Source organism: Ursus arctos, unplaced genomic scaffold (assembly GCF_023065955.2).
Source record: "Ursus arctos isolate Adak ecotype North America unplaced genomic scaffold, UrsArc2.0 scaffold_21, whole genome shotgun sequence".
NCBI classification, from domain to species: Eukaryota; Metazoa; Chordata; class Mammalia; order Carnivora; family Ursidae; genus Ursus; species Ursus arctos.
In genome coordinates this window covers 36,686,630-36,697,292 of record NW_026622886.1, presented here as the reverse complement: position 1 = coordinate 36,697,292, position 10,663 = coordinate 36,686,630, and the positions used below count along the sequence as shown (strand labels likewise).

At 39.7% G+C, this 10,663-nt stretch overlaps 1 pseudogene; it reads left to right on the top strand.

Annotated features, from left to right (window-relative positions):
• Positions 1-2,067: 2,067 nt before the first annotated feature.
• On the top strand, positions 2,068-7,610 carry LOC113256120 (elongation factor 1-beta-like; annotated as a pseudogene).
• The last annotated feature ends 3,053 nt before the right edge of the window (positions 7,611-10,663 follow it).

Sequence of the window (10,663 nt, the reverse complement as noted above, 5' to 3'; positions counted from 1 at the left end):
AGCAAGGAGCTTAATGTGGGACTCGATCCCAAGACCCCGGGATCATGACCTGAGCTGAAGGCAGTCACTTAACCAACTGAGCCACCCAGGCATTTTTTTTTTTCCCTTTTTTAAAGCAGATGCCAGAGAGAAAAAATGGCTTTCCTGTAAATGTTTGAGTCATTTTCTCTGATGCCCAGAAGGATTTTGCTCCTGGTATACACTCTGTCTCCTACATGGATCATAATTCTTGACAATTTCAAGACCTACCTAGATGGTCCTATGATGATGTGGCTACTTAGTTTCTTGATCTTCCTTCCCCCAATGACCTTGCCCTATACTCTTGCCCATCTTGCCCAAGTTATCATTTAGAACTTTTCATTATTGAAAACCACATCCTGTTCTTCGTCTCAATTCAAGCGTCTCTCTCTCATCACAATTGACACTTACTTTTCGGTCGGACTTATTTTTTCTAAATCCCAAATCCAGAAACCATAATACTCACAGCACCTCCAATTTACAGATTCTACCCCTTTGTATTTTCTCTTATCTGCCTCATGTCTTCACTCCTCTGTTTTAATTTCCTCATCAGTCATTATTGTCAGCCTATTGCATATAGGTTTAACTTTTTAGTTCCTTTCTCACTTTGTTATACATTTTTTGGGTCAAAATATAACCTTAATTAAATCAAATTCTCCCATTAATATATGCCTGAACTTACATAACTGAACAAAACTAGATGACTCCATACCTTTATCTATAGCTCCATCTCACTTTAAATTCCTGATTACTAATCTCAAGTGAGCCTTTAGTGTTGCCTGGACTTCAGCATATATATATATTCCCAGTCCATTAATCATTCTACTTTTTTACATAATCAGTTCACACCTATTTACTTGTCTTCTTAAAAGTCCAACCTCCTACTCCCTACTGACTCTCAACTCGTGATCTTTCTTCCTTTTTTAGTGATAACGAAGAAGCTATCAGAAGAGAATTACCACTGGCACCGATCACCAAATCTCTCACACAGGCATCAGGGTCCATATACTGGGCCCTTTTTCTTATTACTGTGGATGCAGTCTCCGCTCCTAGCAAAGGTCAACTTTTGCACTGGTGCACTCACCCATGATCTCTTACCTTCTGAAGATGATCCTTCTAGCAAATCTGCCCTCTCTTTCCTGTATCTTTTTATTTTCTTCTAACAAGCATATAATTATGTTATTTTTTCTCAATGAAAAAATTATATTGATCCTACTTACTCTGGTGGCTTCTCTCTCTGCTTCTCTTTGTGGCAAAACTCCTCAAAAGTATTGTCTATCCTCACTGTCTCCAGCTTCTCTCCTCTCATTTTCTCTTGAACCTCAGCCAGGCCTTACCCCTCTCCACTGAAGCTGTTCTTGTCAAGATAATCAGGAACATATTACCGTATTGTCAAACACAAAGGTTAACTCTCCTTCTTCGCTCTGTTTGGCCTATTGGCATCATTTGGCATAGTGTCCTTTCATTATTTTCTTTCCTTAGCTTTTATATACTTCTGGTTTCTTCTTAGTGACTGTTCCTTCCTTGTTGCTTTTGTTGGTTCTTCCTTATTTCCCTAACTTCTAAAATTGGGAATGCCCCAGAGCTCAGGCTTCAAAATCTTCTCTACTCTATGGACTCTCAAAGCTTCAAATGTTTATCTCCAGTTTAAATGAGCTTCCTGAATTCTAGGCATATGTTGCAAACTGCCTGCTCAGCACCCACGTGTGGGTGAGATTTAAGTTACGGAAGAGGTTTAGTGAATGGAGCTGAGGAATGAAATTAAGATAAATGACGTGTTCCCACAAAACTTGAGTAGAGCTAAGAAAAAAAAAAAAACCCTCAATATGTGTGATGTGATTGGATATTCTCTGGAAACTGAAGTACCAGCTATATTTTAAATCAGAGTTGGTTTGGGGAAGAACTAGATAACTTGTATTGTTAAGGGGTGTCTGACACCTGGGCCTTAGAGAATTTTCTGAGATACTTTATCTTCAGAGGGCATCTAGATGCCTATCTGATTAAAATGTCACTCTTACTAGAGCCCCTACCGCCTGCTCCTCACGGCTAATGGTGCAGGGAGTGGAGATTGATGTACTAGGAGCAATGCTGCTCTCCGGTAAAGAAACTGAAAGGCAGAGGGATGCTGCAGAAAAACCTTTGGAACAACGTGTGATTGGATATTGAGTGTTTCACTTGGAGCCTCACAGGCCCAGTGTTTTGTGAACTTATTAGAACAGATCAAAGAAACTCCTTGATGAAGTATCCAGCTGTACATTTGTGTTTAAACCAACCTTGACATCATTTTTTAGAAAACTGGAACGTGTCAAGGAAGAAAAAAGGGGATGTATCACACACATGCTTGGGCTAATTAAGGGACCCGACTGACTTTATTAGCTGTAACTGGACTGCTATTGAAACATGAGAGACTATGGACTATGAGAAACAAACTGAGGACTTCAGAGGGGAGGGGGGTGGGGGAATGGGATAGACCGGTGATGGGTAGTAAGGAGGGCACGTATTGCATGGTGCACTGGGTGTTATACACAACTAATGAATCATCGAGCCTTACATCGGAAACCGGGGATGTACTGTATGGTGACTAACATAATATAATAAAAAATCATTAAAAAAAAAAAAAAGAAAAAAGAAAACCATATTAGGGCCAGTGTTTGAGCTCTTGGTTGAGAAATTATGCTACCCAGGCTCTGGAGACCTGAGTCGGGGTGGGGAGGGGAGGGACTCCTACGCCAGGAACTTGAGAAGAAGATTTTGAATTGTGGTTGGAACACATCATTGAAACGCTGGTGGGGTGAGAAGCTTCTGAAGTATAGATGCAACAGAGATTAATACAAAATGTGTAGAGTCCGGCACTAAGAATTATATATACTTTCAAAAACTACAAATGCCTCCATTTCTATAGTAGAATGTCTGACATCAGTCGGAAAGTTACTAAAAAATGCAGGTAGATGTGGAGATTTTATGTCAAGTTTGTAAACACATATCATTGAAAGTACTTTAACATATATGTCAAGACTTGAGGGACTTTTGCATAGAAGCACCGATGAGCACAGTGTGAAAAATTATGTCCAGTTAGTACGAGTTGCTGAAGCAGCCATTTACAATGAAGAGAACTGCAGGCTCCAGGACAGACCATTAAGTCCCTCAATTTCTCACTGCTAGTAAAATTAAATAAGAGCAGGGAAATAGGATGGGCAACACTCCTAAAGAAACAATGACGGAATAGTAGGAATGGATGGGATAGAAGGAATGGCTACTGAAGGCACGCTTCAGATGGAGGGAGCTGACACTGATGTGGCCGGGAGACGCGCTCTGAGTCTAATTCCAGGAAGCGGGAGCCACAGATCGTCCACCTCTGGCCAGGAAGGTCCTCCAAAGATACCAAGGGGATCTAGTCAGAGAGGATGCCAGGAAGTCTGACTCCCACTTAGCACAACTGGCTAACTCCTAGCACAAACAGAGCGGTTGTAAAACCTCCTTAGCACGCAGGGGTCCCACGTTGAATTTGAGCATAGATTCAGAGAGAACAAAAAGGAGTTCCTAGAATTACATGAAGTGGAAAAGAGGGGTTTGACACAGACAGGGACTGTTGGGAGGGAGTGCACCGTAAGGAAAACTTCAACCTAGTGGTTCAGGCAAGAATATTGGAAATCGAGAGATGGGCTGGAGTGACAAACAATTTTAGTACGTGAAAGAAAACCACTACATAGTGGTCAAGAGTAAGAGATCGCTTTTTAGACTACAGAGCTCCTGGAGTAAGCTGCTGAAGGGGGCAGCGTGTACACAGGAACAAACCTTTGTCCCGAGAGCAGAGGAAGTAGGGCAAGGGACCCAGCTGCTGATGTGGTTTCTTTCTTTATTCCCTATCTATGGTGCTTTCTAGGTATGAACCAATGAAGATATAAGCTGCCCCTGGGAAGGGAATAGAGGCAAAGAGAATAAATTGCCTGGGTTGGGAGATGTGTCCCAGGTGGAGAGAGGAAAACCTTTCATGTATTTAGGAGACTGAGAAGCCAGGAAGACATCCTTTGAACACAACTGCAGGCTCCCTAAAACAGAGGAGTGGGGTAGGTCTAGGAACCCCAGGTAATTGTTGTGTATTCACATCTCCCAGGGGAGAGAGGGCTTCTCTATAAGGAATATGCTAGAAGTAAACTTTTTTAGGAGTATGTAGCAACATTGTGAAACTTTAATCTTTTTAACAGCAGACATGAAATATCCCTGAGAAAAGTGATCTGCTTGTTAAAGAGATACTTCATCAGTCAGCTATGGAGTAGAAGACAACTCATGCTGGCACTGGGCTTTCCTCTGGAGGAAGACCGGAGAAAGGAGAGAGGAGCTGAGTTTCCTACTCTAGCAGAAAAAGCCAAGGGAGAGATGTGACGTGGTGTCTGGGGCTCCCAGGAAAGGCTGGGCATCCAAGAAAGCCTGATGATTGCGACAGGTCATGCAGCATGCACGGTGACCATCCGACAGTCCTTCCTGTATCCAGTAAGCTACACTTTGTGTTTGGCTTTCTTCAGAAAGCTGGTGTCATGGCTGGTTTTGGGTCAAGTTTAAGTTCCAGTTGATACAGATGGGTTACATGGAAGTGGGGTGAATGTCTAACAACTGGTTACACACCATTTGCATTGATTTATTTCTATCTCTGGAGCATTCTTAAAAATTTCATGTAGCTCTTATATCTAGTGTATCTTGAGGAACACATATATAGAAACTTGGTGATGAAACATCCCATACAAATATTCAAAATGTTTTTGTATAGATAAATGATAAGTGAAAGATAAGTAAAAGTGAAAGTTAAATGAAATCAGAATTATTAGGCATTCAGTGGCTTATTAATTAGCAACTGATTTCACAGCTTCATTGGAAGCAAAATTTAGCAGTTAATGCTCACATTTATATATAGAACAATCAATAAGCTAAATCCCCTGTTTTCTTTGCTAGAGAATGTATTAGTGCATACATAATTTAAAGTCCATTCTCACTTCTTTGGCCAAATATTCTTTTACCAGAGAAACAAAAAAAGACTAAGGTATGTACCCCATTTTTATTTAAAATAATGATATTTTGCTCATGAATTTGATATTTTGCTCATTCTAATTTTGGTATTCATTTAGCTTTTGATGGATATTTGATATTATTTACCTTCATTGCTGAATTATTTGGCACCGTCTTAACTTCTGTGCCTACTGCAAGTCTGTGTCCTTACCCTCACCTCCATCCTGCGAGGCAGCGACATGACCGATTTGAACTGGGTGCTGAGACCAGCCGTGATTTCAAGAAGTCTGCAGCATCAGTACCTATAGTTGGAGGAACTGCTTAAGATATTCTGGATATTTTCTTAATTATTTCAGATAAGCTCCACTTTTTGATGTGACCGGTTCTAATGAAAGTTAGAGCTCCCCAGGGGAAGGCCTGACATACATCTGAAAGAGAGAAGCTTTTAAATTATTGCAAGGCTGCACATTCCTTTGAAAAAAGGATCAGGAGATTCATTTAGCAAGTTTAGAAAGTTAACTCCTGGTCTAAGCACAGGAAAGGGGAAGTACAAACAATGGAGAAGAGAGATCATGGACAGGCCCACAATTAAAAAAAAGCCCCTACTGGAGTGAGACAGAGAGGAAGGGTTTCAGTTTTGCATTGAGGGAAAAAAAAACAGCCTTTGGGAATTCATGCTTTCCCTTTTGAGCTCTCTTACTCCTTTCAGCTTTTAGAATTAAGCTTCTTCTAGCTCTGCCCCTTGAACCCAACCGACATTCTTCTATTTTGCCTCTTTATTATGTTTTTATACCCTCCCTCTTTCCCACACAGTTCCATGGAGGTCCAGGTCCACACAATTTTTGAGTTAATCACAGAATCTGCCTTTCCTCAACTCCCTCCACCCAGTCTGGTTGGCTTTGGATGAAATCATTGTCCTGCACCTGAGGTCCTAGAGCCATTCACCTTCTGCGAAGCTTTTTTCCGCATGTTCCTTTAACAGCCAACAAAACAGTGCGTCAAGTGTGGGAGATATAACCCCCGATGCTCAACTGGTCACTAAGTTTAGCATCACCGTGGTCCCCATTATAAGTCCTTAGGACTGAGGCTTTCCTTACTTTGAAAGGATTCATTCTGTTTCACCAATTCCTGCCTCTAGGATCAAAGCGTCAATGTAAACTACATCTCTCACTTGAGCCTTATGCCTGTCCTTGATCTTGTTCTTATTGGTTTTTCCAGGAGTTTGATCCCACCTCATCTCTCAGGTATTGAAAATATCTCTGACATATGTCCAAATCTCTAGGAACAATCGCTGTCATATCTTTGTTCTTCTGGATCCCAAGAATTGGGCTAAAACCTGTCTTCCCCAGCTGATTGGTTGCCTTCAAACTTATTGCTAAGGGAATAACACAACTAGTGTTATGGTCTCAGACAAAAGTGATTTTCTTATAGGTCCAGTGAACCAAATATAAAAATATAAATATCTGTTGAATGAATGAAGAAAGTGAGTGATTCGGCCTCAATTGGTTTTCACACGATAGAGAGGATATAAATAAAAAATAAAGTTAACTGAGCAATATATTTTGCTAGCTTATTTTCAGGGAAAAAAATAGATGATTTTGTAAATTCATAGTATGGTTTGCTTGCAAGATTTGTAAACGGGCTCGGAAGGCAAAGCTAAAGAAAGAGAGTCAAACCTGTTTTGATATGACACCAAACACTATCAGGGCTTAACCTTGCAAGCTGACAATCTGGAAAGACAATGCGTGTTTTTAAGTACTACGACATTAATTTCAAAAATATTTTCAGTGCTTTACAATCACACTTCACAGAGCTTTGTGTTAAACTATCAAATTTAATAAAAGTTTGTGTTCATATTCAGAAAATGGAAAATGAAGGAAAGATGGTCACGTTACTGATAGGCACCAACATTTGAATCAGAAAGACTTCATTTGTATACTTAGATTTTCAAAAGATACAAAAAGCATCTTTAGCTATGCAAATAATAAATCAGCACTCTATGAGCCGAACAAGTTATAAAATTCAAATTATATTAAACCTCTAGTGAATCTTGACTCTTTCTGTGATACCCCATACTAATCTGGGTTCATTTTTTTATTGCTGTTGTAACATATCACGACAAACTGCTTAAACGACACAAACTTGTTATCTCACGGTTTGTTTTGAGGGGTTCTAGCAGGAAGTGGAGCTACAGATAGTGAAGATGATGATGACATTGATCTCTTTGGATCTGATGAGGAGGAGGAAAGCGAAGAAGCGAAGAGGCTAAGAGAGGAATGCCTTGCACAGCATGAGTCAAAGAAGGCCAAAAAGCCTGCACTCGTTGCCAAGTCTTCCCTATTACTAGATGTGAAACCTTGGGAAGATGAGACAGATATGGCAAAACTAGAGGAGCGCGTCCGAAGCATTCAGGCAGACAGCTTGGTCTGGGGCTCTTCGAAACTTGTTCCAATGGGATATGGAATTGAAAAAACTTCAAATTCAGTGTGTAGTGGAAGATGACAAAGTTGGAACAGATATGCTGGAGGAGCGGGTCACTGCTTTTGAGGAGTATGTGCTCCACGGACGTGGCTGCTTTTAATAAGATCTAAAATCTACATCATAGATCATCGCCCTTAAATAAAGGCTTAAAAGACCAAAAAAAAAAAAAAAATAAGAAGAAGAAGAAGAAGAAGGTTCTAGCAGGGAACCACAGCTACTCATATACCCTTGACCAAAGAACAGCCTTCCTCTATCAAGGGACTGTCGACCTCTTTGATGCAGAGCTCCGCTTTGGGAGGGACACACATGGGGTGGTGAGGGAGTAAGGGGACATCTGCCAGTCAGATCAGCTGAATCAATCCTGGTGATCAATGGGGTGACAGAGGTCACAGCCAGATCGTCCTCACATCCCCCTCTTTCACTTCTAACGACCTTTTTGATTACATTGCTCCCACCCAGAGAGTCCTATTTTAAGGTCAGTTCACTAGCAAACTTAATTCATCTGCAACCATAACTTCTCTTTGCCATGTAACTTAATATGTTAACAGGTTATGGGGATTAGACACGGACACTTTGGGAGGCCATTATGGTGCTTCCCACATAGCAAATTGATATCAGTAGAGAAACCTGTTACTCTCCTTTCAAATACATCTGACTCCCACCACCTCACATCCCTTTCTGCTCAGCAGCACCACCTCTTTTTTTTTTTTTAAGATTTTATTTATTTATTTGACAGAGATAGAGAGAGCCAGTGAGAGAGGGAACACAAGCAAGGGGAGTGGGAGAGGAAGAAGCAGGCTCCTAGCCGAGAAGCCTGATGTGGGGCTCGATCTCAGAACCCTGGGATCAGGCCCCGAGCCAAAGGCAGACGCTTAATGACTGCGCCACCCAGGAGCTCCACCAGCAGCATCACCTCTTGCCCAGATTACTGCATCAGCTTTCTAACCAGTCACTGCTTTGCTGGTGCCCTCTACAGACTATTCTCCACACAGAGGGCAGGTTCAACTCTTAAAATAGATGTTGGATTTACATCACTTTTGGACCTAATCGCCCCTCCCCCCATGCCTTCCAACTAACACAGAGCAATATCCAGAGTGCTTAGAGTAGTTTCAGGCCCTCCATAATCTGCTTGAGTTATCTCCCCAACCTCATCAATGCCATGGTCTCCTTCACCCACCCTGTTCCACCCACACTGTCCTCTTGATGTTGTGCCAATAGGGCCAAGTTCATTCCTTTTCAGGGCCTTTGCACTTGCTGTTCCCTTTACTTAAATGTATCCAAACTAGCACCCTTGCCCAGTCCCAAACTATTCTCTCTCCTTTGCTTTTGTCCTCCTCAGCGCTTCTCAGCATTTTACATACAACATCTCGTCTGTCTCCTTCCAACAGAATATAAGCTCCATGAAGACAGGGAATTTTGTTCATTGTTGTGTCCTCAACACAGGGTAGAGTGCTTGGCACAAAGTATGTGTTCGTTAAATATTTGTCAAATGAACAGAATTACTGCACAAAAGAAATGCATCATATGAAAATTTCTCTCTGTGACTCATCTTGAAGGTTTTGAAACAAGTTCTGACTAGCCACTTTCAGATATATATTTGCTCTTATATTTTTAGAATTTTTTTTTACCCTTCTAATAATATTTTATCCAGTCACCAAGGAACTGATTTAACATCTTCATCTTTTTATTTAGGTCATGAATGCCATAGTTCGCATTCTTCTTTTATTGATGGAAAAAATGTCCAGTAGATAAATCTGAATTCATGTACAGAAATGTGTTATTGTATTTGTATTATACTATGATCTAACTAATCCTGACATATTTAACATCAGTGACCTGAATCACTGAACTAAGTTAAGATTGTTTTTGTGATTACAAAGGCATTTATTTTTTTTCCCTTTGGTATGAGATCATTCTGGCTGATCTATTTTGAGACTACTAATAGAGGTAAGCATGGGCATATTTGCAAATCAACATTTAGAAATGAATGATTTAAGAAAATTCTCCCACAAGTCAAATAACACATTTGAAACAAAACTTGGGATCAAAATTCCAATTTGTTTTTTTAACACGTCTAGTGTGCTAAACATTCTGGGAGCCTATTAATAATCTATAAGACAGTTATACATATTTTATACTAAAGGGTGTCTTAAAAGGCTATACCTTTATAGGTAATAAGCTATTTACAAAAACACTTTCATGAATTTTTAATATTTATTTGGAACAACAAAAATCTTCTGTCATTTTAGAAGGTCAGATATGACAAGCAACTATTAATAAAATAGTGTTTGGTCTTGATTTGGATAGCTGATTATTTAACTTTCAGTCAAGTTGGAAGGATGGTTACCTGCTATAATTTAACCCACCAAGACTTTATTCTTCACAAGATAAAGTAAATGACTAAAGGAAAAAGTGCTTTTAAGAAGGATCTGTCCCTGAAGAAAGACAGTATGAAATAGCTGACAGCCCACTGAACTCAATGTGTAATTTGCTAACCATCTTGGACAAGTGAGGTAAGCCAGCTACTGACATTCTTTGAACCTTAGTTTCTTCATTTGTCAGATGAGGCAATTGGACCAAACAATCTTTCAAGTTCCTTTTACATCTAGAATTTCTCAGTTTGGTTTATTATTGTCATTATTGCAGAAGATATATATTTTTTCTTTGTACCTTGTGCTTCCTAGGCCTCCCTACAAAAATATAATGATGAAAGGTAGTAAGTAGTAATAAACACAATGCTAATAAAATCTCAAGATACTTCAAGAAATAATTATTTTCTTAAAACATAATCAAATTATTCAAAAATTGAAAGAATAACATATAAAAATAAAACAATGTCTTTTACTGTTTTATATTTTGATATGAAATATCTGAAGGCTGCTTATTGTCATAGAGAAAAGTTTGGTTTAGTTTGCTTAGCCTTAGTTTCATTTACTAGAAACAGTGTTGAAATTAACAACTTCATGCCTTTTCTTTGTAATGGAAGGCTGGGAGGAGCCAGATTAAAGAAGAAATGACAAATAAAGGATGATTGCTCTACAGTAACAACAAAGTTCGTGATTTTTCTTCTTTTTATCTGCCTACAGCCCTAAAATCACAGCTTCTTTGCTGGGATTTTATCAGATTAATTAATGTTTTAAGTTTTTGTAATGACTATTACATG